The 23,463-nt window shown below is 39.0% G+C and overlaps 2 long non-coding RNA genes across 3 annotated transcripts; one reads left to right on the top strand and one right to left on the bottom strand.

Annotated features, from left to right (window-relative positions):
- Nucleotides 1-14,297: 14,297 nt before the first annotated feature.
- LOC139445533 (uncharacterized) lies at nt 14,298-17,658 on the bottom strand. 2 transcript variants are annotated; one of them, XR_011651871.1, is made up of 4 exons: nt 17,402-17,658; nt 16,870-16,928; nt 15,646-15,724; nt 14,298-14,901 (listed from the first exon to the last, which is right to left on the bottom strand). It is a non-coding gene; the product is annotated as an uncharacterized lncRNA (long non-coding RNA). The 2 variants fall into 2 exon arrangements; XR_011651872.1 differs by having other exon boundaries at nt 15,653-15,724.
- Nucleotides 17,538-23,408, top strand: LOC139445532 (uncharacterized). The gene is made up of 3 exons (XR_011651870.1): nt 17,538-17,994; nt 18,248-18,329; nt 22,950-23,408. It is a non-coding gene; the product is annotated as an uncharacterized lncRNA (long non-coding RNA).
- Nucleotides 23,409-23,463: the final 55 nt, after the last annotated feature.

Here is a 23,463-nt window from a genome sequence, read left to right as displayed (position 1 = left end):
GTTCATTTTATCGATCACCAATAAAAATGAGCCGCCACTTTCAAAATGTTAGATAAAAGCAACTATCGGGTGTGTCCTCCGCAGGCTTCGATGCAGGCTCTGACACGGGGCCGAGCAGAGAAAGTCAGTCGTCTAATGGCATGCACAGGGATATGGCGCCATTCTGCCTGTAATGCCTGTGCTAACGCCACCCATGTCTCCGAATGTGGCAGACGTTGCCTAATCCGTCGTCCAAGGGGGTCCCACAGATGTTTTATTGGAGACATGTCAGGAGATCTTGCCGGTCTTCCTAAAGGTTTTATTTTGTTGTTGTCGGTTTTACGCTGCCAAAGATTATAATGTTAGGTTAAGAAATGTTAACATTGAGCTTCTACTTTTCGCAGTAACTATACAAACAGTTTAAAGACTTTTGTAGGGATCCTGGAGTCTTGCTAAGGTGAACAATATCGTCCGCACATACAAGTAAAAAAAGTGTATACGTAATGTGCATTTTTCATCAGATTAAGACAAGTTGATACCTTCACCACCATGGTTCTTTAACCAGGGTTCTACATAGTTAAGAATAAGGGAAATAAAGGGGGAGTAGATGTTCGCCTAGCTGGACCCCTGATTGGCGTGGAAAGAAGCTGGAGATAGATTTGCCTCTGTGAATACAAGATTGAATATATTGGTGTACATGCGTTGTACTGGCGGGAGGAATCTGCCAGTAAGTCCATATTTTAGAAATGGACTAAAGCCCACCCCCCAGACACTTTCAGACGCCTCGGAAAAATCAATGAAAGCAGAGCACAGTTTCTGTTTTATATATATTAAATATTAATAAGCATGTTCATAACAAAAATATTATAGGTTGTTGAAAACCCTTTGAAGAAACCGGTTTGAGCAGGGGATAGTACATAATATCCAAGGAGCTGGATAATCGGAAGTTTAGAATACCAGTAAATAGCTTAGGACGTTAGTTCTTTGGATCAGATGGATCATCGTTTTGCTTTTACACCACGCGCTAGGGATAATACCTGCGGTGAATACAAGAATTGGATAGTTTTGTTGGGAGTGGCCTCCGTGTGTCAAAAGCATCAATAAGGTAACTATTGTCAATTAAATCTAGGCCACGTGCTTTAACACGTTTCAAGAAGTTATTTCCCTCTCGGATTTCATCCAAAGAAAAGTCTCTATTCAAAACAGTAGTAGCAATAAGTGGCCGTTTCAATAGGGTATGTTAGACCGTCTTCATAATGTTTGTTTAATATATCTGACAATGTAAAGAAATTACAGAAGCTATCAATATGCAGGATTTGTCCTGCATCAGTTTAAGTACTCTCCGCATTTAAATGTTTCCAGAATTCTTTTGGCGGGGATTTTGTTTTTCTCCGTAGCCTCAAACTAAGATCATTTCTGTGCTTTTTACTTTGCTAACTGAGATATTTCTTAAAATTCTTTGCTACTTGGCGATAATGTAGTCTATTGGTGCCTGATTCAAATTGTCTGAGCTGTTTTCTAGCTTTAGTGTAGCATGTTTGCCGTAAAAGGTGACTATGCTTGTCATAAAAGGCGACTAACGGGATCGGGTGGTCAGGCTCGTTGACTCGGTTGATGCATGTCATCGATCCCAATTGCGTGGATCGATGCTGGTGATGTTAATCACTGGATTGTCTGGTCCAGACTCGATTATTTACAGACCGCCGTCCTATAGCTGGAATATTGCTGAGTGCGGCGTTAAACAACCAACCAACCAAGTATAGCGTTTGCATACTTCAGGAGTCTGCACTACCAAACCAAGGCTTGTTTTCTTTCTTTGTTCAACATTGTTTCTTTCTTTCAACATGTCACAGCGCAAGCGTAAGGTTTCCCTCGCCGCGTTCACAAGCACGTTGGCTGCCCTATTTATTACGATCTGCCCGTTTTATTCAGATATAAGGTACGAGTTGTATAATCAAACTTGTATATCAAATCTATCTTTCCCTGAAGTATCTCCAAGCGATCAGGTTATATTCATGCTGCAATGTGAGAATCTCTGTAAACCCCTGGCCGCTTCTATATTACACATGTTCCTACGTAGAATACATCCACTACTGCAGTTATAATTATCCAATAACCGTCTAGCGCAGTGTGTAAGGAAGTTGTTGTTCATTACCCAGTAAGTTTTCAGCAATGTTTGTCAGGAGGTTGTAAATTACTGCGCTGTGTGTGAGAAAGATTTTTAAATATTGTCCAATAGACTTTTTGCGCTGTGTGTATGGAAAATGTTGTATGATATTATTATTCGATAAGCGTTCAGCGCTGTGTGAGAAAAAGATGTTGTATATTGTTCAATGAGCGTTCATCTCTGCGTGCGAGGAAGTTGTATTATTCATTGGTTCTCTAAAGTGCCTGTCCACGTGCATGTACGCCCTACCTGTAAATCACACATTCAACATTCAAATACGGAATTGCATAAGGCGAAAGTAAAATGATTACACGTGGCCATCACAATAAAGAAGTGTAAGTTTTACTTCATCCCGAGTGACCTCGTAACACAGAAATGTATAATTTATGATCTAAATTGAACTGACTCACTTATATGCAATTCAAGGTGATTGCCTTTGGGTATAAACTGTAACAAATTGGCTATTTGCCATAACATGTATAGTCAATTAGTATATCTCGCTTTGACTTCATTTTTCCGTTCCAGCAGATCAGCCCTTACATGTCACATGGTGCTACGGTGCTTAAGTGGCTCGTCGTGCTTGCGATCTTAGACATATATGTTACTCTTGAGATTAACATTACCTTCCCGTTTTATTAACCGAGGGTGTTAAAAATATTTGATGTCGGAAATGTACTTTGAAACCGCCGACAGGTTATAGCAACTAGTCGTATGTATATCATTTGAATACAATGGTGATGTAGATTCAAAATGGGTTTCACCCAAGTGGAACACATCTGCAACCTGCATCATTTCCTTCCATGCCGTGATATAACTGACATACTTACATACTTGAACTACTGTGGTCTGTTCGTTTACGTTGGTTTATTTATATAATTTGTACGGATTGAGTGGGAGGAGCATTTGTTTCATATAATCATGTAGTATTATGATCATGATGATGTGTGCCAAAGTGTATGATGATCAAACATGCATATAAGTTCATGTTATCTTTCAGGGGCCTTCTTCTTTAACTACTGTATGTTGTAATAGTTATTGTGAAAAAAAGCTTCATTCCAAGGCCCACATCACGTCGGGCTTTCCTGTCACATTAAGCTGACATGCTATAAATGGAATACAGTAAACTACGGTTATAACGAACACGCTTATAACGAACTGACGGATATAACGAACTTACTTTGTGGTCCCGACTATTTGCTGTAGTTATGCTGTATATATGCTTATAACGAACTGACGGATATAACGAACTTACTTTGTGGTCCCGACTAGTTGCTGTAGTTATGCTGTATATATGCTTGTAACGAACTACGGTTATAACGAACACAAATTAGTAGTCCCTTTGAGTTCGTTATAACCGTTTAAAACGTCGTTAAACCCAACTGACACAAAGATAAAGAAACGAGATCAGTGTGTGTCCAGTTGTGTTTGATGGCATGGTGGGGAAAAATATAAAGAGTTCGTTCCTCGTCACTTTGTTTTCAAAAACAAAACTCTATTCAAACGGTTGAGGAATATTACAACCTGCAAGTACCGTCTTACACTGTAAGATGAAGCTTACAAAGGGTGAGATTTAGTTTCTGGCCTAAAGCCAGTCCCTATTGGCTGCCCTTTGATGTCCTCAGTATTGACCAATGTGACCTGGATTTCCATATCAACAGTGTAGAAGGTGGATACATGGCACTTTTTTTATGAATAGAAACTTCTTTTATTCTTCGTCACAGCGTTTCAGAGCTACTTCTTGCTTCTTCATTAGGATTCGTGACAAATAATATACGAAGTTGCTACCAATTACAAGTTTCATGTATTCATATTCTTCCAGGTTTTAAATGCCTATCAAAGACTTCAGTGTATAAGGGGATGTCTATGCCCAAATATATGACTACGATGTTATCGAAAGGAAATCATCTTCGGTGCCGACTGAGCTGAGTTCTGGTGTGAGCGTTGACTTTAGTATTGAACGAGTTAAGGGCATTTGCCCTAGATTTACATGCGTGCCTGAAGAGGCTGTTATATATAAATCTGTCTACAACCAAATCGAACACGGATAATGCCATTCTGCTCAAGTTTATTGATGCAATTTATCATTGTATAGAACGTACCTCCACCAGAGTCTCAGATCTATGATTCCCAAAATAATCTATAGTAATGTCCCGTAGCACTTAACAGACGTATACCGTGCATAGTTGATTAGCATGTACCTTGTCGATAAGTGCACCAAATACGAGGGTAAATCGAAATATTCGTGGCCTCGCATAGAAAATCGTTCAGGATAAATATTGTTTACACGTTATGTTTCAATGCAATCTCCGCTTTTGCACTTAGTCTAGTTTTGTTATCCTGTCCTATGGAAGTTGACTTTGGTCCAAATTGAGGCCTCGATGGCGCCGATCATCTCGTCGTTACGGTGAAAAACTCTCAGGTGTGATTGAGGTTTAAAGAAGACAGATAGGTAAAAGAGTGCTTGGTCAGGGGAGTTAGGGGCATGGGAAACAATTTGCTGTGCAATGCAACTTAAACGGAGCTTCTCGTCATTTCTCCTGATTAGCGTCTTCCAATTGACGTACGTCTGTGACATTGCATTGCCCACTGATAGTGTGACCTCGATGCTGAGAGTCAATCACGACTATCACCCAAAAGAAATCTGAAGCCAAGACTTTGCCAACTGACGCCACTATCTTGTATTTCTGTGGTCGGGAGGACAAATATTTCCTCTGAAGTTTTGAATCTGGGTCAAAATGATGGATCCAGATCTCATTCTGGATTACGGCTTCTGATTTAGATCAACAGTCTGTTCAGCTTGCTCACGTGGAGCGTGTCAATTAAGGACTGACACTATACTGAACTGAAACCAGTGAGTGAACTGATACGCAGCTTTTAGCAATATTCCAGCAATATCACGGCGGGGGACACCGGAAAAAGGGCTTCACACATTGTACCCATGTGGGGATTCGAACCGGGTCTTCGGCGTGACGAGCCAACGTTTTAACCACTAGGCTACCCCACCGCCCCTGAACTGATACCAAGAGTGTCATCTGTGTGCTGTGCTGTAACTGTCGGTCAACCATAAGCATGCTGTGGACATCTGCTTTGCTTAAATTCCAGACGATTTCAATAGTTAAATGTGAAGTAAAGACAAGTTTGCTTTTAATATGTCCGTGCATTTCCTTTGGTGACATGCCAGTTTTATACTGACACTTGATCATGGCCCCTCACTCCAATGGCTCTATTTCCCATTATCAGTTGTATTCCACCCTGTCACATTCTCGAGTTGACATCTCGAACATGAATGTAGTTATCAGGCTGTATCTTGGTATTATATCTCCGAAGAGGTGATACTCTCCACACACGAATTGAAACTTCACTTTACAAAAAGCAGCATGTTTGAGGCCACGTACCTTTCGGTTTACCGTCGTAAGCACATCATAATTAAATCACCTGTGAAGATCCGGCTTAGAATTGATCCGTAGCAACCCATGATTGCCGTAAGATGCATGTCATCGTATCCCAATTGCGTAGATCGATGCTTATGGTGTAAATCCCTGGATTGTCTTGTCAAGACTCGATTATTTACAGACCGCCATCTTATAGCTGAAATATTGCTGAGTGCGGCGTTACACAGCAAACAAACAAACAAAATAAACCATAGTTAAATACATCGGTATGCGGGATCAGTGCAAATCTGTATTCTGTACAGATGTAGGCCATCGACCTCTAGTACAGTATCTTGTACAGTATAGGGGGCACGGGTGGCCAAGTCGTCTAAGGTGCCGCGATTCGCTGTGCAGAGTTGCGTCCCTTGGGCACGCCAGAAACCTATGATTGTGGGTTCGAATCCCGGTTCGCCCCGATTATGTTTCTAGGTTTGTCAGCACCATACCCATGCTCGTGGGTTTCACCGAGGTGGTAAACGTCTGAGACCTGCATCACTTCGGGCTTTCCTCCCACATTAAGCTGACACGCCGTGATATAACTGGAATACTGTTAAAAGCGGCTTAAAACCCAACTCACTCACTCACTCACTCACTCTTGTACATTATACAGCTCATTATTATAACACTGAGTAGAGCTTGCAGATCATAATTCATGTAAGGTTCTATCATCCACTGCATGGTACATATAGGGAGCTAAATTTATTAAAACTGTTTACTTCGCAGTAGACATGAGAATATCAAGTTTTCCAGTGATGGCTGGACACACTACTTCTGGAGTATGTACATTTGTCGGAGATCGTTATACACATTACAGATTAACATGGCACTACACATACACATCGTCCAGATTACAAACCTTGCATAGTCTTTGTTCTCTAGCTAAAATAGATACCTGACAAAGGAGTGGTAGGGTAGCCTAGTGGTTAAAGCGTTCGCTCGTCATGCCGAAGACCCGAGTTTGATTCCCGACATGGGTACAATGTGTGGAGCCCACTGTAGGTGTCCCCCGCCGTGATATTGCTGGAATATTGCTAAAAGCGGCTTAAAACCATACTCACACTCACTGAGATACCTGATATGAGCTACCGCGATACTGTGCAATACCTTAATTTACTTATTGTTACTGCATTTAGAAATTTGAATCTTGAATGAATGAAACATCTTAGAACTACCACACATCTCAGCATGCCAAACCTGTTGATGGGTGACATTTAATCTACAAACTAATTCCACTATAATTGATTCTTGACTGTCAACTCTCTGGTTTCCTAGATTAAATTTAAAAAAACACATTTTTAAAGAGAAGACTTTGACACTCCGTCGGTTTTACCATTATAACATGCCTGAAATAACATTTAATAACATTGTTATTATAACAATAATTTTTCACACTTTTTCAGGTTTGGCTCTCGGTCTTTCCCACTCTAATGTGTTTATGTTTTAAACCAAAACCTCGTAGTCGTGCTCTCCTTAATGGGAACCCCGAAGTGATGCAGATGTTAGACATTGACTGCCATAGTGAACTAACTGGATTATGGTTATGACAAACATGGAAACATAACATAATGGAGGGCGAACCAGGATTCGAACCTACGACCATAGGTTTCTGGCACGCCTGAAGAAAGCGACTCTACACAAAGAACTTCGACGCCTTGACACCTGCACCCTGATCTATTATTGCCGATTAGAAATTATATCGAAGAAAATAATAACTAAAAGAGATATATTCATATTAATGGCGTCTACAGGTATAAATAGGCTACCGTTATAAATTGTGTATGTGTTTATAACAAACAAACGGGCACATTGCTGCAAAAACATAACTGAAACAAACGCATTCAGATGTACATGTAGTTTAGAGAGTAAGTAAATGTCCTGTCAATATTGAAAATTGTAGTAGCAGTATACACCTTCAGAATATGGCTAACGTAACCTTCATGACATCCGGGTATATAGGTTGGTTGGTTGGTTTGTTGTTTAACGCCGCACTCAGCAATATTCCAGCTATATGACGGCGGTCTGTAAATAATCGAGTCTGGACCAGACAGTCAAGTGATTAATATTATTGGGGTCGATGACATGAATCAACCAAGTCAGCGAGCATGACCACCCGATCTCGTTAGCCGCCTCTTACGACAAGCATAGTCGCCTCTTACGGCAAGCATGGGTTGCTGAAGACCTATTCTAACCCGGATCTTCACCGGTCTGTAGGCCATTCCAACGTAAGGTTATAGATTGTTATAGTGTTGTACTATTATTGGGCTTTCGTTGTTGTCCTGGAGCATGAAATAAACTATCATCACCTTGGCAAATAACTAGGTAGCAAGGAACAGAAACACGGTGTCAATAATCAATGGTCAAGAAAAGAAACACGGAGAAACGACCTTGCACTCATTGACGTTGATTCGTGATCTCTGCAGCGGTTAGGGGGCACGGGTGGCCCAGTCGTCAAACGGGCCGCGATTCGCTGTGCAGAGTTGCGTCCCTTGGGCACGCCAGAAACCTATGATCGTGGGTTCGAATCTCGGTTCGCCCCGATTATGTTTCTAGGTTTGTCAGCACCATACCTGTGCTCGTGGGTTTCACCGAAGTGGTAAACGTCTGAGACCTGCATCACTTCGGGCTTTCCTCCCACATTAAGCTGACACGCCGCGATATAACTGGAATACTGTTAAAAGCGTCTCTCACTCTGCAGCGGTTAACGAGTTTGGGTACATAATTTCTCTTGAGCGGGGGTCTCAATATTATGTTGGGTGATTAACGTTAACGGTCAAGGTCACATTGCTCAAACACATTATGGAATATTTTCTGTCAGCATTTGTCAGTCAATAAAAGAGAAAGAACATAACATAACCCAACCAGCAGATAAACTTTAAACACAACAGGTAATAGATAACAAGTAGCACACATGTAATTGGATGCTGTATTACACGTTGTCACAACATATCATGTATATATACCTCTGATGACTTGGTTGTAGTTGATAACGGTGTAAGAAACTACAACATGACGTCGCAAAATGAAATGAAGTTATCCATAAAGTTGTATGTTTTCTTAATTCACCATTATCTCCTCCAAACTTCACTATACGCTCCCCCGTTTGCGCAATGTGAATAACGTGAAATCCACCAAACTATGATAGGACGCCACACACGCGCACACTAAAATACACATATTCAAACTGCTACCTAGACTCTAGGAGAATGCAAATGTCATCAGACCTAAATCCCATGAAATAAAACCACTAATAAAACTAAATTAGCTCAACCCACAAATACGAGCCATTTAAGAATATATAATACCAAAATATAAACACTTCACTATAGCAAATTACACCACAATAAGTAGTAACCGCACATTAGAAACTGAAAAGGTTCCACATGGCGGCCTTATAATACTGATGCACGACTCAGTTACAAACAAGTACCAATAAACACACACCACTGAGAAACACAAGCATACACAATCTCGAAAGAAAACACACATATGACATTAGTTTAAATGTACTACCAAACCACAAACCCTTTCGACAACACAGACCTTGAAATGGTAGCAAAACATATCGCAAAAGTACTGTTGTTTAGGAGACTTATGGCGCATCACTATAGACATGTATTCATCTCAGATCATATACAGTCATAAGCTTTGGTCATATTTAACGACGATCTCCTGCCTTCTTATTTCTTTAGCAGACGGCTCAGTTAGATTTGCTAACTAAATGCTTTTTCTTCTTTGCCGATACTCTCTGAATTGTTGTCCCTTTTGCTGTTGTCCCTGTGCATTTCATTTGCTGCGCATGTTGGTACATCTGATATTGACAGACCAATCAAGGATTGACGAGCTGCATATCTGTACATCAACTATATGTCAAGGGGAAATGTATTCCTGTCAAAAATGCTGCTGTCCAAAATTTGAATAGTGTTTGAGTAGATGTTTCTTGGGACCTGGTCACTGTTGTCCATTTCCGTATCAACACAGTCTTCCAATCATTTGTACATCGACTTAACTGTAGGCTCTGCATGATCTAGATCGTTTTTAAGCCCGTTCCACTGAAGAGTATTATTTTCTTGAAGATTCTTATTTACCAGTTCATACTTCTCGTGAACTGGTAGCAGTTCATCATGGGCATCAGCAAAGTGGCCCACCAGAGATATTCTTGGCAAAATAGAAGCTAATGTTGCACCTGACCTGAAATCACGTAGAGCCCCACGGTGATTCATTTTCAAGTGCATTATTAGCTTTGCGTCGTCCTTGTCAAGTGGAGAACACACGTTTCTTCACACATTGCCTGAATGAACCTGCAGAGTAAAGTTCATTGAGCAACGGCAAGCAGAATGTTGCATTTGATGAGGCCAATTAGGAAGGCACATCTTCTCAGCAAGTGAAATGACAACAATTTCATCACAGTGCTTCATGTCACATTTGCACTTTGTTGTGATTTCTCCATGATGAAATGCTGATATGTCTCATTTATAGCTTCGCGTGAACCTGGACTGTTAAAGGTTCTAAGAAGGAGTTTTCAAACCAAGCTCTGTTGGTCAGTTTAAGATTTTTCAGAAAGAAGATCATGCAAAAAACATGGAATGTCATCGACAGTATTTTGATGTTTTGTGTAATGTTTTCAATGTAATCAATACTGTTGACCTTTAACCAGTCACTTACAGAGTCTTCATATACATAAGAAGCTGTGTTAATCAAGAAGCTGTGTTAATCAAGAAGTGTTATAGGCACGACAAAGGTCAATGTTTGTTTTTTATTTCCGTAGGTGTAGTAAAGGAAAATCGGGGAGAACCCTTCTGTACTGTATGCTGTCCGACATTAATTTCAGTAGATTGTTCCCAATCTTATGATCTATGGCCCATGTCGGACCCGGGGTAGAATGTGTCCCCAGCACCCTATCGTAAAAGGCGACCGAATTGGGCAACCCGTTTGCCGTGGGTTGCGCCCCTGAGTCGGTGGAGAAACGGATTTTAGTAGTTGAGGGCACAGGTTCCTGGTACACGGTTCCTTTGCCCAACACACCACTGTGACCCTGACTTCAACAAGACGGTTGGCAGAATAGACTAGGTTCTATCAATCGGTTGGTCATGCCATGCCCTGTGTATGAAACACTTACATATTGAAAATATTTCGATTTATTTCAATCTTGGGTTTGCATTTTATCAATGGAAATTCTAAGATAAGAATTTGCCTTGAGTCCCATGCCAGAATGGCTGATGGGCCAATCTGGTACTGTCGACCTCTGAGTTCTGTATGTCTCCAATTTCGTGTCATGGGCCGAACCAGCCTGGCATTTTATCTGGTGGACAAATACAGCTATTCATGTTGTTTTAACTGGAATATACCCCCTTTGTATTCCTGGTGTTGGAGATCCGGTGCAGTTAAATATCGCTCTGTGTGGCACTCCAGGGTGGGTGGGGAGTAGGGGTGTTGAATAAATTACTTGTAGCATGTCTCACAATCATTCTGGTTCGAACCTCAATGAAAAGAAGAGACGTCTGAAAGCTGATTTATCATGTGATGATGTTTCTATTCCACCAAATCCTAATTCTTTGGCACGGTTTCTACTTGTTGAATCCATAACTGAACTTCCTTTAAAAATAAATCCTTTTGCCATATGTGAAGCCATTGAAAGTATGAGTGGTGAAGTGAAGAATGTTTCACGACTCCAGGGCTGCCCTCTTTTGGTGGAGGGTGCACGGAGACAGCAAGCTATCAATCTTTTGAGATGTACTACTTTTGAAAACACTGAAGTTGCTGTCTGTGTGCACACAACATTAAACTCAAGTCGAGGGATCATCCGCGACAGAGCTCGTTGTCTGGCCGAGATGACAGAAGAGGAAATACTTGATGGCTCAAAGTACAACATGTCACTTCAGTGAAAGGTTTCAAAGAAAGGATGGAGATAACATTGTCGCAACAAACGCATATTTGTTCATATGTGACTCAGCGTATGACCCAATATACACCAACTACTGAAATACCAGTTACTGTCAAACCATCAACTAAAATGTACAAGAAACATAAGAAAAAAACCGGAAACATCTTGCCTCTAGTGAACTCCATCTTCAACTAAATAACGACGTACATGCACGTGTGTGTCTACTTGTCCTCATCCGTGCTTGTGCTGTTTTTACAGTACAAGCCCATTGAGACACTATGGATACCCCCAACAGAAAGACGTAAAGCCGAACTTGGGCAAAGTAAGAACAAGTACCATATTCTAACGTCTTTGGTTATGACGCGGGAAGGATATAGAACCACTGACATTCCTCGCTCTGGCCGGACGCTCTATCCACTACATCACGGAAGGCGGTTCCACATTTTGGAGCATTCGGGAAAATGTATCGCTAGTAAGCACCATTCTTATCTTCACAACAAACGCTGGCACTAAGCGCAGTATCGTCTAAAGAATCCGTCTACTCAAGATGTCACAAGAGTCAACAGTTGCCATCAAGCAATCAAATTACTTTTCTTTCATAATTAAAACAAGCAGCACTCCTCAGCCCACCTTGTTGTGAGCTGCTCAAATACACAAGTTTTCACCTTGACCTACAAAACCGGTGATCCAGGAGACAGACCCCCAACAATTAATTTGAAGGATCCTTGCAGCCAATATGAGGATCCCATAAAGTAATGAAAGGGTACTGTACTGTAGAATTTGATAATCATTTTAATTACAGGACCTTTATCTCTTTTGAAAAGAATTCGGTACAATGCATATTAGTGTGTTTCCCTTGGGACACAATATTTTTTTTCTATGAGTCCTTTCCATATGTGTGTGTGTGTGTGTGTGTGTGTGTGTGTGTGTGTGTGTGTGTGTGTGAGTGTGTGTGTGTGTGTGTGTGGTGAGAGAGAGAGAGAGAGAGAGAGAGAGAGAGAGAGAGAGATAAACTATTGTATGTGTCTTTTGGTGCCTGTAGGCATGTAACAGTTAGTCTTGAAGAGGAAATATATAGCTAATGCAAAGTATCTGACTGAGACCCAAATATCTCCCTGGAGTCAACAAGATAACTTTGTTGATGCATGTCATTGTATCCCAATTGCGTAGATCGATGATGATGATGTCATTCAATGGACTGTATGGTCCAGAATCGGTTATTCACAGACATGCGCAGCAAATATGTGCATGTAGAAAAGGATGCATTCACTGGTCTTGTCCCTATGAATGCTAGGATTATGTTTGACAAACATTAGCAACCCGGATATAACTCAACCCACGCCCATACCTGAAATATGCATGTTCGCAGGCATTTCAGACATTTGTAAATATTGGGTAACGCTTGCGTGAATTAACATAGCCCTGGTTACAGTCGATTTAAAACGCCATCGACACAGCAACGCGAACGACGTAATTGAAAAAAACCGAAACACAACGTCAGAAGAAGCGTTGTTGATTTTTCAGTTCAACATTGTATATACTATAACCTTATGAGTGTTATTGTCTTAAAGACAATCACGGACACAGCAAAAAAAGTGTAGGTTTCCGTCTTCCGGAAACCTTCCGGAAACCTTCCGGATACCTTCCCATTTTGGATCCGGCCCGGATACCTTCCGGAAACCTTCCGGAAACCTTCCAAAAAAAATGTCAAAATTTGGGGGGTGCATTTTGTTCACTTAAGTGTGAAACACATAAAAAAATTAACTTGAAAATACCAAGCAATTTGAAGGTTGTTGAAGGCATCTGGAAGGTTTCCGGAAGGTTTCCGGAAGGTATCCGGAAGGTATCCGGATGCAAATTTTCTTCATGACTTGCTTCTGGTAAATAATGTTAGCCTGTGCATTACAGGTACCTGTTGTAATATTCTGTGTTATTTTAATGGTAAATATCCTCCTAAAACATTTTTTGAGAAGAAAATTGTTCAATTTCATATTTTGTCCTTTTCGGATGTTAATGGTATTTAATGAACAAACATCAGTTCTTGTATAATGATATCCTTAAATTTCATGTCCAGACTTCCAGTTTGTACTGAGAAAAAGAAAAAGTCATTGACAATGTGCTCACTTGGGCCTTTGGTCCTAGTGAGATGATAATAAGACTATTTGTAACGGTACATGTACTTGTTATATCCAAAATACTAACTTCATTGACATTTGCCTCACCCTAGTTTTATGGTACTACAGTAAGCTCTTCCTCAGTTACTGTGAATTATTTTATTAAAAGGGATTGACAGATTGACTTACACTTCAACCCCTCATGAGTTATCACTTCTGAGTGTGAATTTGACCTTCAATATCAGTGATAAATATTTCAAAAACATTTCAAAGAGCTATCCAGCACATAAACCAAATATGCAGTCCTTTGGTAGAATTCAACATATCATTGACCAAAATATGGAAGTAATGTAACCAGTATATGTATAAGAGTTACTAAGACTTCTGTAGAAAAGGCAATTTAAGGGAAAATGTAGTATATATAGATCACACACGACCTTTTTCCAACTTCGACCCCTGCCCAAAGGAAGAGTTAGACCACAAACAAACTTTTTGTCTGGTTGTGACTTTAACCTTTGACATAACAGATCAATGTGTCATCAGACATTTTCAGAGCAAAGGAAACATGTGTTATTTATCTTGAGATGCCCAAGCAATGCATGGTTTCATAAGATAAGTGTGGCTATTAAACTGAGGCCAAATCATGAAACATCCCCATTTACACAGCTGGCAAATGAAACATAAGCAACAATCAAATTATCAATTTCTTTTATTCATATGCCTATAGTATATCGCACATTGAACAGTGTTCACATGATGGTTCCTGATGCAGTATGCAATTTCATCCTATTCTTCAATACTCATAACAGAGTGTGATAACTGTTCGCTTGACAGTACCTACGGATTATGTTCACCAGTTCAGATGACTTACTTTCCCTCAATCCTCCTTTTCTTTCTATATTGCCATGGATGAACAGGAACCAGGATGAGGGGATACCAGTTAGACTCTATCTCTGCTGCATTGTGTTAGTAGAATTGTGAACTTTCCATTTGGTGTTTGGGTCCACATTTAAAGACAATAAGTCCCATTTATCATTCCTTTCAAGTGTTTACAAGAATTTCCTGAATGTCCTGGAAGAATTCCACTCCAGCTTGGCATTGGTTGGTCTTCTCACATTAGCCAGACCAGCCTTTGTGTGTCCCAGTACCATTTGGCATACTATTTCTCGGTCGGCCTCCATTGAAATAACAGGACCCTCATCGTCGCTGTCTGCAAATCACCTCTGATATCTGAAGGGGTGCAGCCTCTGTTTAGGACTCCCTTGTCTGGTCCTTCCAGACTGTCAACCTGGAGTACTCATCCAGGGATCTCAAGCAGGACTTCAGTTTCTGCAGCATTATGTAAAAAGATTTTAGCAATCAAAAAGAATTGTTGCCACATGTACTTACAGATAGAAGGCAGCAAAATCACTTAAGTTGTCATATGTGAGTCTATATGCTAAACATTTAAGATAATCACATCTCAAATCTCAACCAGACAAACCAGTGACTAATGTTATGAACTCGGTCCAGACAAACCGATGATAACTATTATGGACAATATCCCACATCACTGTGGTATGATTACATGTGATCAATGAGCCTACTCGATCACAACCTTATCTATTAATTAGGCTTGGAATGCTGGGAATCTTTTTAAGAGATGTCATTTAGTGATTGTTTCAACTCATCAACATGGAAAAATATATATTCACAATCCTTGTCACATAGCCAAACTATTGCTGGATGCAGTGTTAAATAAATGATTTGGCTTTAACACTGCTTTGAACAGTATTCCAGATATATCACCGCATGTTAGTTTGATGTGGGAAGAAAGTCCTAAGTGATGCAGGTCTTTGATGAATCCCACGAGTATGTGTATAATGCTGACAAACCTAGCAACATAATCGGGGAGAACCAGGATTTGAACCCATGACTATAGGTTTCTGCTAAGCCCAAGAGATGCAACTCTGCACAGAAAATTGTAGTGCCTTAGATAATAGGACATCCGTGCCTACAGCGATAAGGAACAAACTGAAGACATATTTGCAAAATAACCATGTGAACCAAACAGAATAATTTCAAAATATTTACCACTCACTGTTGCTCTTCTATGGTCTTTCTTTGCATTGATGCTGCACGGATGACTGTCTCTTTTATTCATCCGGACATTCTACAAACATAAGTAGCATTCACATCACAGAAATGTCCAAACTGTACATGTTGTACATTTGATTCAAATGAAAAGACCCCGGTTGTGATTCCGACTTAGAACTACCCTAATCATAATAATTCATGTCAAACATTCAGAGATGACATTTATCCCCATATTTAACAAATGTTAAAACAATATTTTGACAACAAAGTCAGGGTCATTCAACACATACATTACATAGGAAATAACTTGTTCGACAATGCAGAGAGATCCTCACCATGTTGAATATCATTCCATGAATTATTGCCACATTTTCTTGAAATGCAGATTAATGCAATGCAGTATTTACTTTTATTTCTAGGCTATTTGTTTGGCTTTTCCATGGCACTGTTTTGACAGAGATCTAACCTTGATATGACACTTTGTTCAGAAATGATATAAATAAGAGAATACTTTATTATTCCCGAGAAAATTTGGGTTACATTGTAAAAGCACAGAGAAACAAGTATAGGATTCATGATTTAAGTTAAATACACTCGACCCGTGAAGATTCCGGGGTAGACTAGGTCTTCAGCAACCCATGCTTGCCGTAAAAGGCCATTGTGCTTGTCGTAAAAGGTGACTAACGGGATCGGGTGGTCAGACTCTGACTTGGTTGATGCATGTCATTGATCTAAATTCCGTGGCTCGATGCTCATGATATGAATCACTGGGTTGTCTGGTCCAGACTCGATTATTTACAGACCGCCATCATACAGCTGAGTGCGGCGTTAAACAACAAACCAACCTAAATACACTCATACATACACACACAAACACAACATCCAAACACCAGGGTTAGAAATTGGCACTAGTCATTTTGACATTTTAAAGGTTTTGCTATATGCTATCATTTTAGGACTAGTGGACTGAAAGTGTTAGTTTCTACCGCTGCAAACACTAATCAACTAATGAATTGAGTGGTCAGACTAGGTTGTCATCATACTCTGAGGGCATGGATCTTTGCTGAAAATAACAATCACTAGATTGCCTGGTCCATGTTCAATTATTTACAGGCTGTCATCACAGAGCTGGACTATTGTGAGTGTGATGTTTCACATTACATTGAAATATACCATGATGAATACATGTAGTTTGTATTTATCACAAACAAAAATACTCACTCAATACTTGGTATCCTCCCTGAGGATGTCTGTGAACCTCCCCACAAACCCTGAACATGCTGAAACAGAAAACAACTAACTTGTCTTTATCCTTTCAATGTTTCAGTGTGAATTTGTTAAAGATTGATAATCTGTCATTATTCATTGTAATCCATATCTCACTTTCAGGTGGTTCAGGTGGCAACACATGATTAGAATTGAATGCCACGTTTTGTTTGACATGCACTTTGCCAGATTTATACCCTTGGTAACTAACCCTCATCATCAAATCCCAGCGTTATGTTGAGAATAAGGACACGACCCTTAAAAGTCCTGCAACTGTAGCTCTTATGCAAGCCCAAATAGAAATACCATGTCACAACAAACACTTGATCATAATAATAACAAAGGGTTTCCGAAAACAACAAAACTAAAAGGCCCTTGACGTTTACAGTAGTAACATGGAGATCAGGAAAATATCTAAATCAATCCATTCCATAAGATCTCTGTATAGAAATCATGGAACATTATGTCTCGAAGCCCTGCTACATACCTGGCATCTGCAAGCTGCTCTTCCTTCCTTCGGCTGTCAATCGAGTTTTCGAAATACTTGACGTCCTCGTTGTGGATGGCTCAGGTGGATTTCGACCGGGATTTCCGAGTTACGGGTGATTGAGAACAATGTATCCATACACGAGGTAAGCATATCGCAATCAAGCATCACGGTGTACATCGAGTACACGAGGTTTGAGTGTTTGTTTACAATTGTGTTCCAAAATGGCGCCCTCGGCCATACAGGGAATTATGGGTAGACTTGCTTGTCCCGGAATAACACGAGTTGGTCACGAATGACGAGCGGTCATTTCTGCAGCAGTTACGGAAAGAGACGAGGTTGGCCGATTACAGTTCATACAGGCCATATTGGGAGCCGCGGGGATTTCGACAGTGTGTATTAGGAAGTATACCTATGTGGTGTATGGAATATGCGTTTGCCTACCATGCCAGGCAGTGTGACAAGGGATATCCCAGCGGATGTAATATTCCTACAGCAGAAATGTTTCACAACCTCGATTGCAGGGAGCTGAAGATGTGACATATTCAGACAGAGACCATAATACATAGACTGTTATATGGTCTCTGATTCAGGTAAGGAATATGTTAATCATATTGATCACGTATTAAAGTTATTTATCTTCTGTAAGCCACTTATTCTGTGTTATATATGTTAGTAAATGTGTGATTTAATTTTTGTAGGATAAGCAATCTACCTAATTTATGTTAATCCTTGCTAATGTATATGATGTAGAAATATGTTTGCTTACTTGTATTCCTTTATCTAGATACTCTATAGTGACTCATTTTTTAGTTCATACCGTACCGACTAAACTTACTTTTGCAGGTGTGAATAATCAAGAACAAATTAAATGACAGGAGTTTTGCAACAGTGAACATAGTGAAGTGGAAGATAAGACATTTGAAAGGTATGGATATTTTCACTTGAACTTGTTGAAGAATACCGTGATAACAACTTTATCATGTTGGGAATTTTGGCGGTGGGGTAGCCTAGTGGTTGAAGTGCTGAAGACCAAGGTTCGATTCTTGTCATGGGTACAATGTGTGAAGTCTATGTCAGGTGTCCCTTGCTGTGGTATTGCTAAAAACAGCGTAAAACCATACCCACTCATTTGGGGATTCCGGGTTGGAATTGGTCCCCATCAACCTATGCTAGTTGTAAGAGAGGGTAAAACTATAAAGGGAAATAGTACCTCGCCTACTATTGCCTGGTGAAAACAGCACCTTGTTATTTTTTTTTACCTTGGGTCTGAATATGCCCGAATACATGAAATTAAACTTGCATGGTCACTTGTAAACACAAATAACTGAGAAATTTTCAAAAAGGTTTACATTAAAAACTAGCATCTACTTGCCGACTCTGATTTGGAGATGCAACTAAACTTATTGTGAAAATATAATATGCTTTGATTTCTTTGAAGTAAAATAAATGCAATTAAACTTGCAAACACAAATAATTGTTAAATGTTAGTCACCTAAAAATAGTTTACATTAGAAATTAGCCTCTGCTTAAATTTACTCATGATTCTGATTGGGAGGTGCAACTAAACTTATCATTGAAAGATCACATGCTTTGAAGTTTTAAGTAGCTTTACTCAGATTAGCTCAATGTCAAGCTGAACCTGAGTCTGGCGAAAATGTCAAGAAACTGGACAGCAGGTATACTATATATGTCATATTTATTTTAGTAAGTAGGAAATAAATAGTAATTTTATAGAAATTTCATTTATATATATTTCGGCCAGGAATCAACATGTCTCTCCAGATAACAGACAACAATTAGTAGCCCTTTTTGCCAAATCAAGGTGCTGTTTTCGTTGGAGAAATCAGTGACATTTTGCTGAGGTGCCGTTTTAGCCTCACCCATAAGAGATAACCTAATAGATCAGGTGATCAGGCTCAGTGACCTGGTTCATGGCATCTGACAGTGACCATCTAACAGTGTGGATTGATGTTCACAATATCAATCACTGGATTGTCTAGAATTTTGGGCCTACCTTTAGAATACAGTACCTTTTCAAACAGGTCACAGTACCCTGTGATGTAATTCGTAGTATTCTGTTGCCTGACACCCTGGCAAAACAATGCCTTGTGATGTCAGGGGTCATTGGATGTGCATATATATGCTCTTTTCAGTGGTCTATCGTCTTCACACGCTATGTTGTTGCATGAGTTTAAATTATTTGTTTACTAAATATTGTTTTAAACATTTATATGTGAACTGGATGGGTAAACAAGCAAAAACTTATTTGAATACCGCTCCAGAATTAGAATACAATATGATATGACAAAAGTACAGTCAAGGAATACAATTATATACATGTTCTAATTATAGAAACTACGTTGTCGGCGCTGTCAGGTCGCATTTTTAGTAGTAATAGTGTACTGCAATATACGGCAAGGAATAGTATTATAAATTGAAGATGCTATGTACAATCACAAAACCTATTGGATAGCTGAATGTAGTCTTCTACTGATTTAAGAATTTCTAAGTTTATTTTTGACGTCCTTTCAGGATTACCTAATAGAATTGAATTTAGATCATATCCCTTAACATAATAGTACATATTCTGTCTTAAATCATTGTAATTTGGACATATGAAAAAGAAGTGAAGTGCATCTTCAGTGTGATGGCCACAGCTACATGCAGGATTATCTTATAAATATTGCCTGCGGATGCACATTTTATAACAAGTGCTTGTTTATTTTCTATATACTTTTATTTCATTTTTTTACTTATTACAGTGGTTAAAATGATTATAAATATAAATTGAAACTAATAATGTGCAATAAGCGGGTTATAGCTGAAACGACACCTTAGCAAAACAGCACTGACTGGCGAAATACTCGCCGAAAGCGAAAACGGCGATTATTACTTGACGAAAATGACACCTTATTTTTTTTTTTACCTTGGTAAAATAAATGAATTTAAACTAGGAATGATAACTTGCAAAGACCAATAATTGTGAAATGTTAAAACAGGTTTACAATAGAAATTAGCCTCTACTCCAACTTATCCGATACCCGACTCAATTTATTGTGATAACATGCTTTGAAGTAAAATATATGGAATTAAACACACATCGTCTCATACAAACACAAATGCATGTAGTTGTTAAACGTTGAAACAAGTTTACCTTCGAAATTATTCCCCTACTCCAATTTACTCACCGACTGTTGTGAATGTATTTTTCACTTTAAAGTTTAAAGTACTCAATGTCAAGCTGAAACTGTATTTAAGAATCCTAACATGGTGCAATTTTTCACAATGTCCTTTCGATGTGTCATTTGAACATGTTGAAAGGTTTTACAAGGGATATTTGTAACCCAATACTTTCCGTAACGGGCGACAATGCTCGTCTAAAGAGTTGACTAACGCCATCAGGTTGCGATCAGGCTCGGTGACTTGGTTGATGCATGTCATTGATCCCAATTGTGTGGGTCGATGCTCATGATGTCAATCACTGGACTGTCTGGTCCAGACTTGATTATTTACATATAGCCGGAATATTGCTTGAGTGCGGCATAAAACAACAAACCAAATCATAAGTGTGGGATGAATGATTTGAAATTAGCAAGTTTAATGTGACCTTCAATCACTACAACCTGATCTGAGTCTTGAAAAGATATGACTTTGATTCAGTGAAAATTTGCATCATGATAGTTTCAACTGTAGATACAGTTAATCTGTTTGTTGTACAGTTTCTGTATATCAATATATATGTTGTTCAAATAAGCTTTGCCTCTTCACCAACCCTATTCCTCTTTTGGAATAAATAGTGTCTAATAATTCAAACACCATCACCATCATCCTAGTGAACACAACAAAGAAATGCACATCAAAAACGTCATTATTATTATTTCTGATCTCTGATAAATTAGAAAAAAACTGTTATCCAGCAAGATACATTTCCTTGGTCCCAAGAAGCATGGTACATAGTAAACTGACTCGATAAGTTGAATAACATTTGTAAAGGCACAACTGACTAAGCCGTCACTACTCAATTAAGTAATTAACAGACAATTGCAAGTACTAATACCCACCCGACACTAATTGCCCTGTTAATCCCTAGTCCACAATGATTTGACATTGAGTTCATTTTGCTAATTAGCTGTTTTTAGAGTAGCAAGGTAATAAACATCAAAGGTGGGGCAGGCTTTGATCATGTGTTCTGTAGAAGAGATGATGTCACTTGTTTTATGTTTATTTAGGATTAGCTACATCCCTTGATGCTACCAAGGCAGCCCTTGAGATTATCAGACAGTTTGGCTAGACACAAACTGATGTCTCCCTTGTAGCACACTATGTGTCAGACACAGACTTTGACCACTCTGTGCAGATGCATATCAATGCATAAAGAACATTGGGTAGATGATTCAACAATGCCACACAAGTCAAAGTTGGGTTTCACTGTATTTAGAAACAGACGATGGATCCAAAACTTTATAACAGTAATTATGATTAATTTAAACTTTGCCAGGCCAATATTTTGGCAGATTTGCATGTTATAGTTAATCTTTATTTAGTTAATTTTCAAAAAAGATAGGATGAATGATAAAATATGATAATGAGTCATGAATATTTGAATTCAGATCAGAACAAACAGGGAGGGTCACCCTAAAATGTGAGAGTCTCTAGGGGAGACTTTTGACAAAATGGACAATAAAATATAAAGTGCTTTGCATTTTCTTTCAGGGAGGGTTGTGTCAAAAATGAATGAGAACATACCGGTAATACATGACCGGCCCCTTTAATGTAATATACATAGTTTTTAGTTGATGGTTCAGGTTGTACTTTTCAGTTGAATTTCTTATCACTGTCTATGATGGACTACCAATTAACGGTAGATATTTAATATCCATAATAACTTAGATAAATGCTTCTACAGTCTCATCCTAATTTGTCAAAATTTGAATTTCAATATAGCTTCCATTAATGAATTAATGAATTTGGTGAGAATATCTATTGTCTGAATTCCTAATATACTTTCTTTTGTATTTGGTGTGCAAGGGTAGCCTAGTGGGTGAAACAGTCTCTGAAACCCGGGTTCAATTCACCACATGGGTACAATGTGTGAAGCCCATAGCTGGAATATTGCTAACAAGCTGCATGAAACTATACCAACTCACTCGCTCATTATGTTGTATTTTGAGATCACTTACATGACATGTGTTTTGATAATTATGAATAGTTGCATTTATGTATTTATGTATAAGAACCTATGTAACTTAGTTTTTCATAGTCTTGTTTACCCTTCCTTACATTTTGATGTAATGCAAACACTCAACCAAAATTCAGGTGAACCTTGTGGTATTGTTTTAGAAGACCGGATACATTTTTGTATTTTCTGAACACTTTACTGTTTGCAATGGCTTATTTACATGTTCAAAGATTGGTTAAATATCAGTTGCAAGATAAATTGTCAATACCTCACTGTTTGAGAAAACAACTTTAAACATTTGTAAATATGTGTGTGTTTCATAACTTTTGACTAACAAGTTTCTAAAGATGTTATGAAATGTTTCAGGTACCTGGATTTCACAATCTCACACCAGCTACATTTAAGAAGATCTTGCTCACACAATTCAGACAAGGGACTCGCCGGAAGATGAACAGTACTCCTGATAACAACCAACAGATTCACCTCAGAAAGTGATGATTCTGAATGAATAATGCCACATCAGTGTGACTGTAGGTGGTTTTATTATGACACTAATGAAGTCTGAATGAATTTATGCCAAAGCACTGTGACTATGTCCAGGTTGTGTACACCGATGCTGACCATACAAATCTGAATGACTTTTGTGGTTTACTGCAGAAACATAATTGACTTTAGATATTTTTCTTCAATAAAATTCTTCTGAGATTTGACTAATTTGTTTATTTAGAAAATGGCATTGAAGCGTCTGTTCTGTAAGGCCTTGCAAACACCACTGGTTACTTTATGCTAGTTCCTCTTCTTGCTTGATCAACTTTCAATTTGTGATATGTACCTATGAAATGCCATATAATCAATAAATAATATTTTTTTCCAAAAACAT

The sequence above is a fragment of the Haliotis cracherodii genome, unplaced genomic scaffold (assembly GCF_022045235.1).
Source record: "Haliotis cracherodii isolate W230 unplaced genomic scaffold, xgHalCrac1.p SCAF_6, whole genome shotgun sequence".
NCBI classification, from domain to species: Eukaryota; Metazoa; Mollusca; class Gastropoda; order Lepetellida; family Haliotidae; genus Haliotis; species Haliotis cracherodii.
The sequence above is the reverse complement of the archived record's forward strand: the minus strand, read 5'-3'. Positions and strand labels throughout refer to the sequence as shown.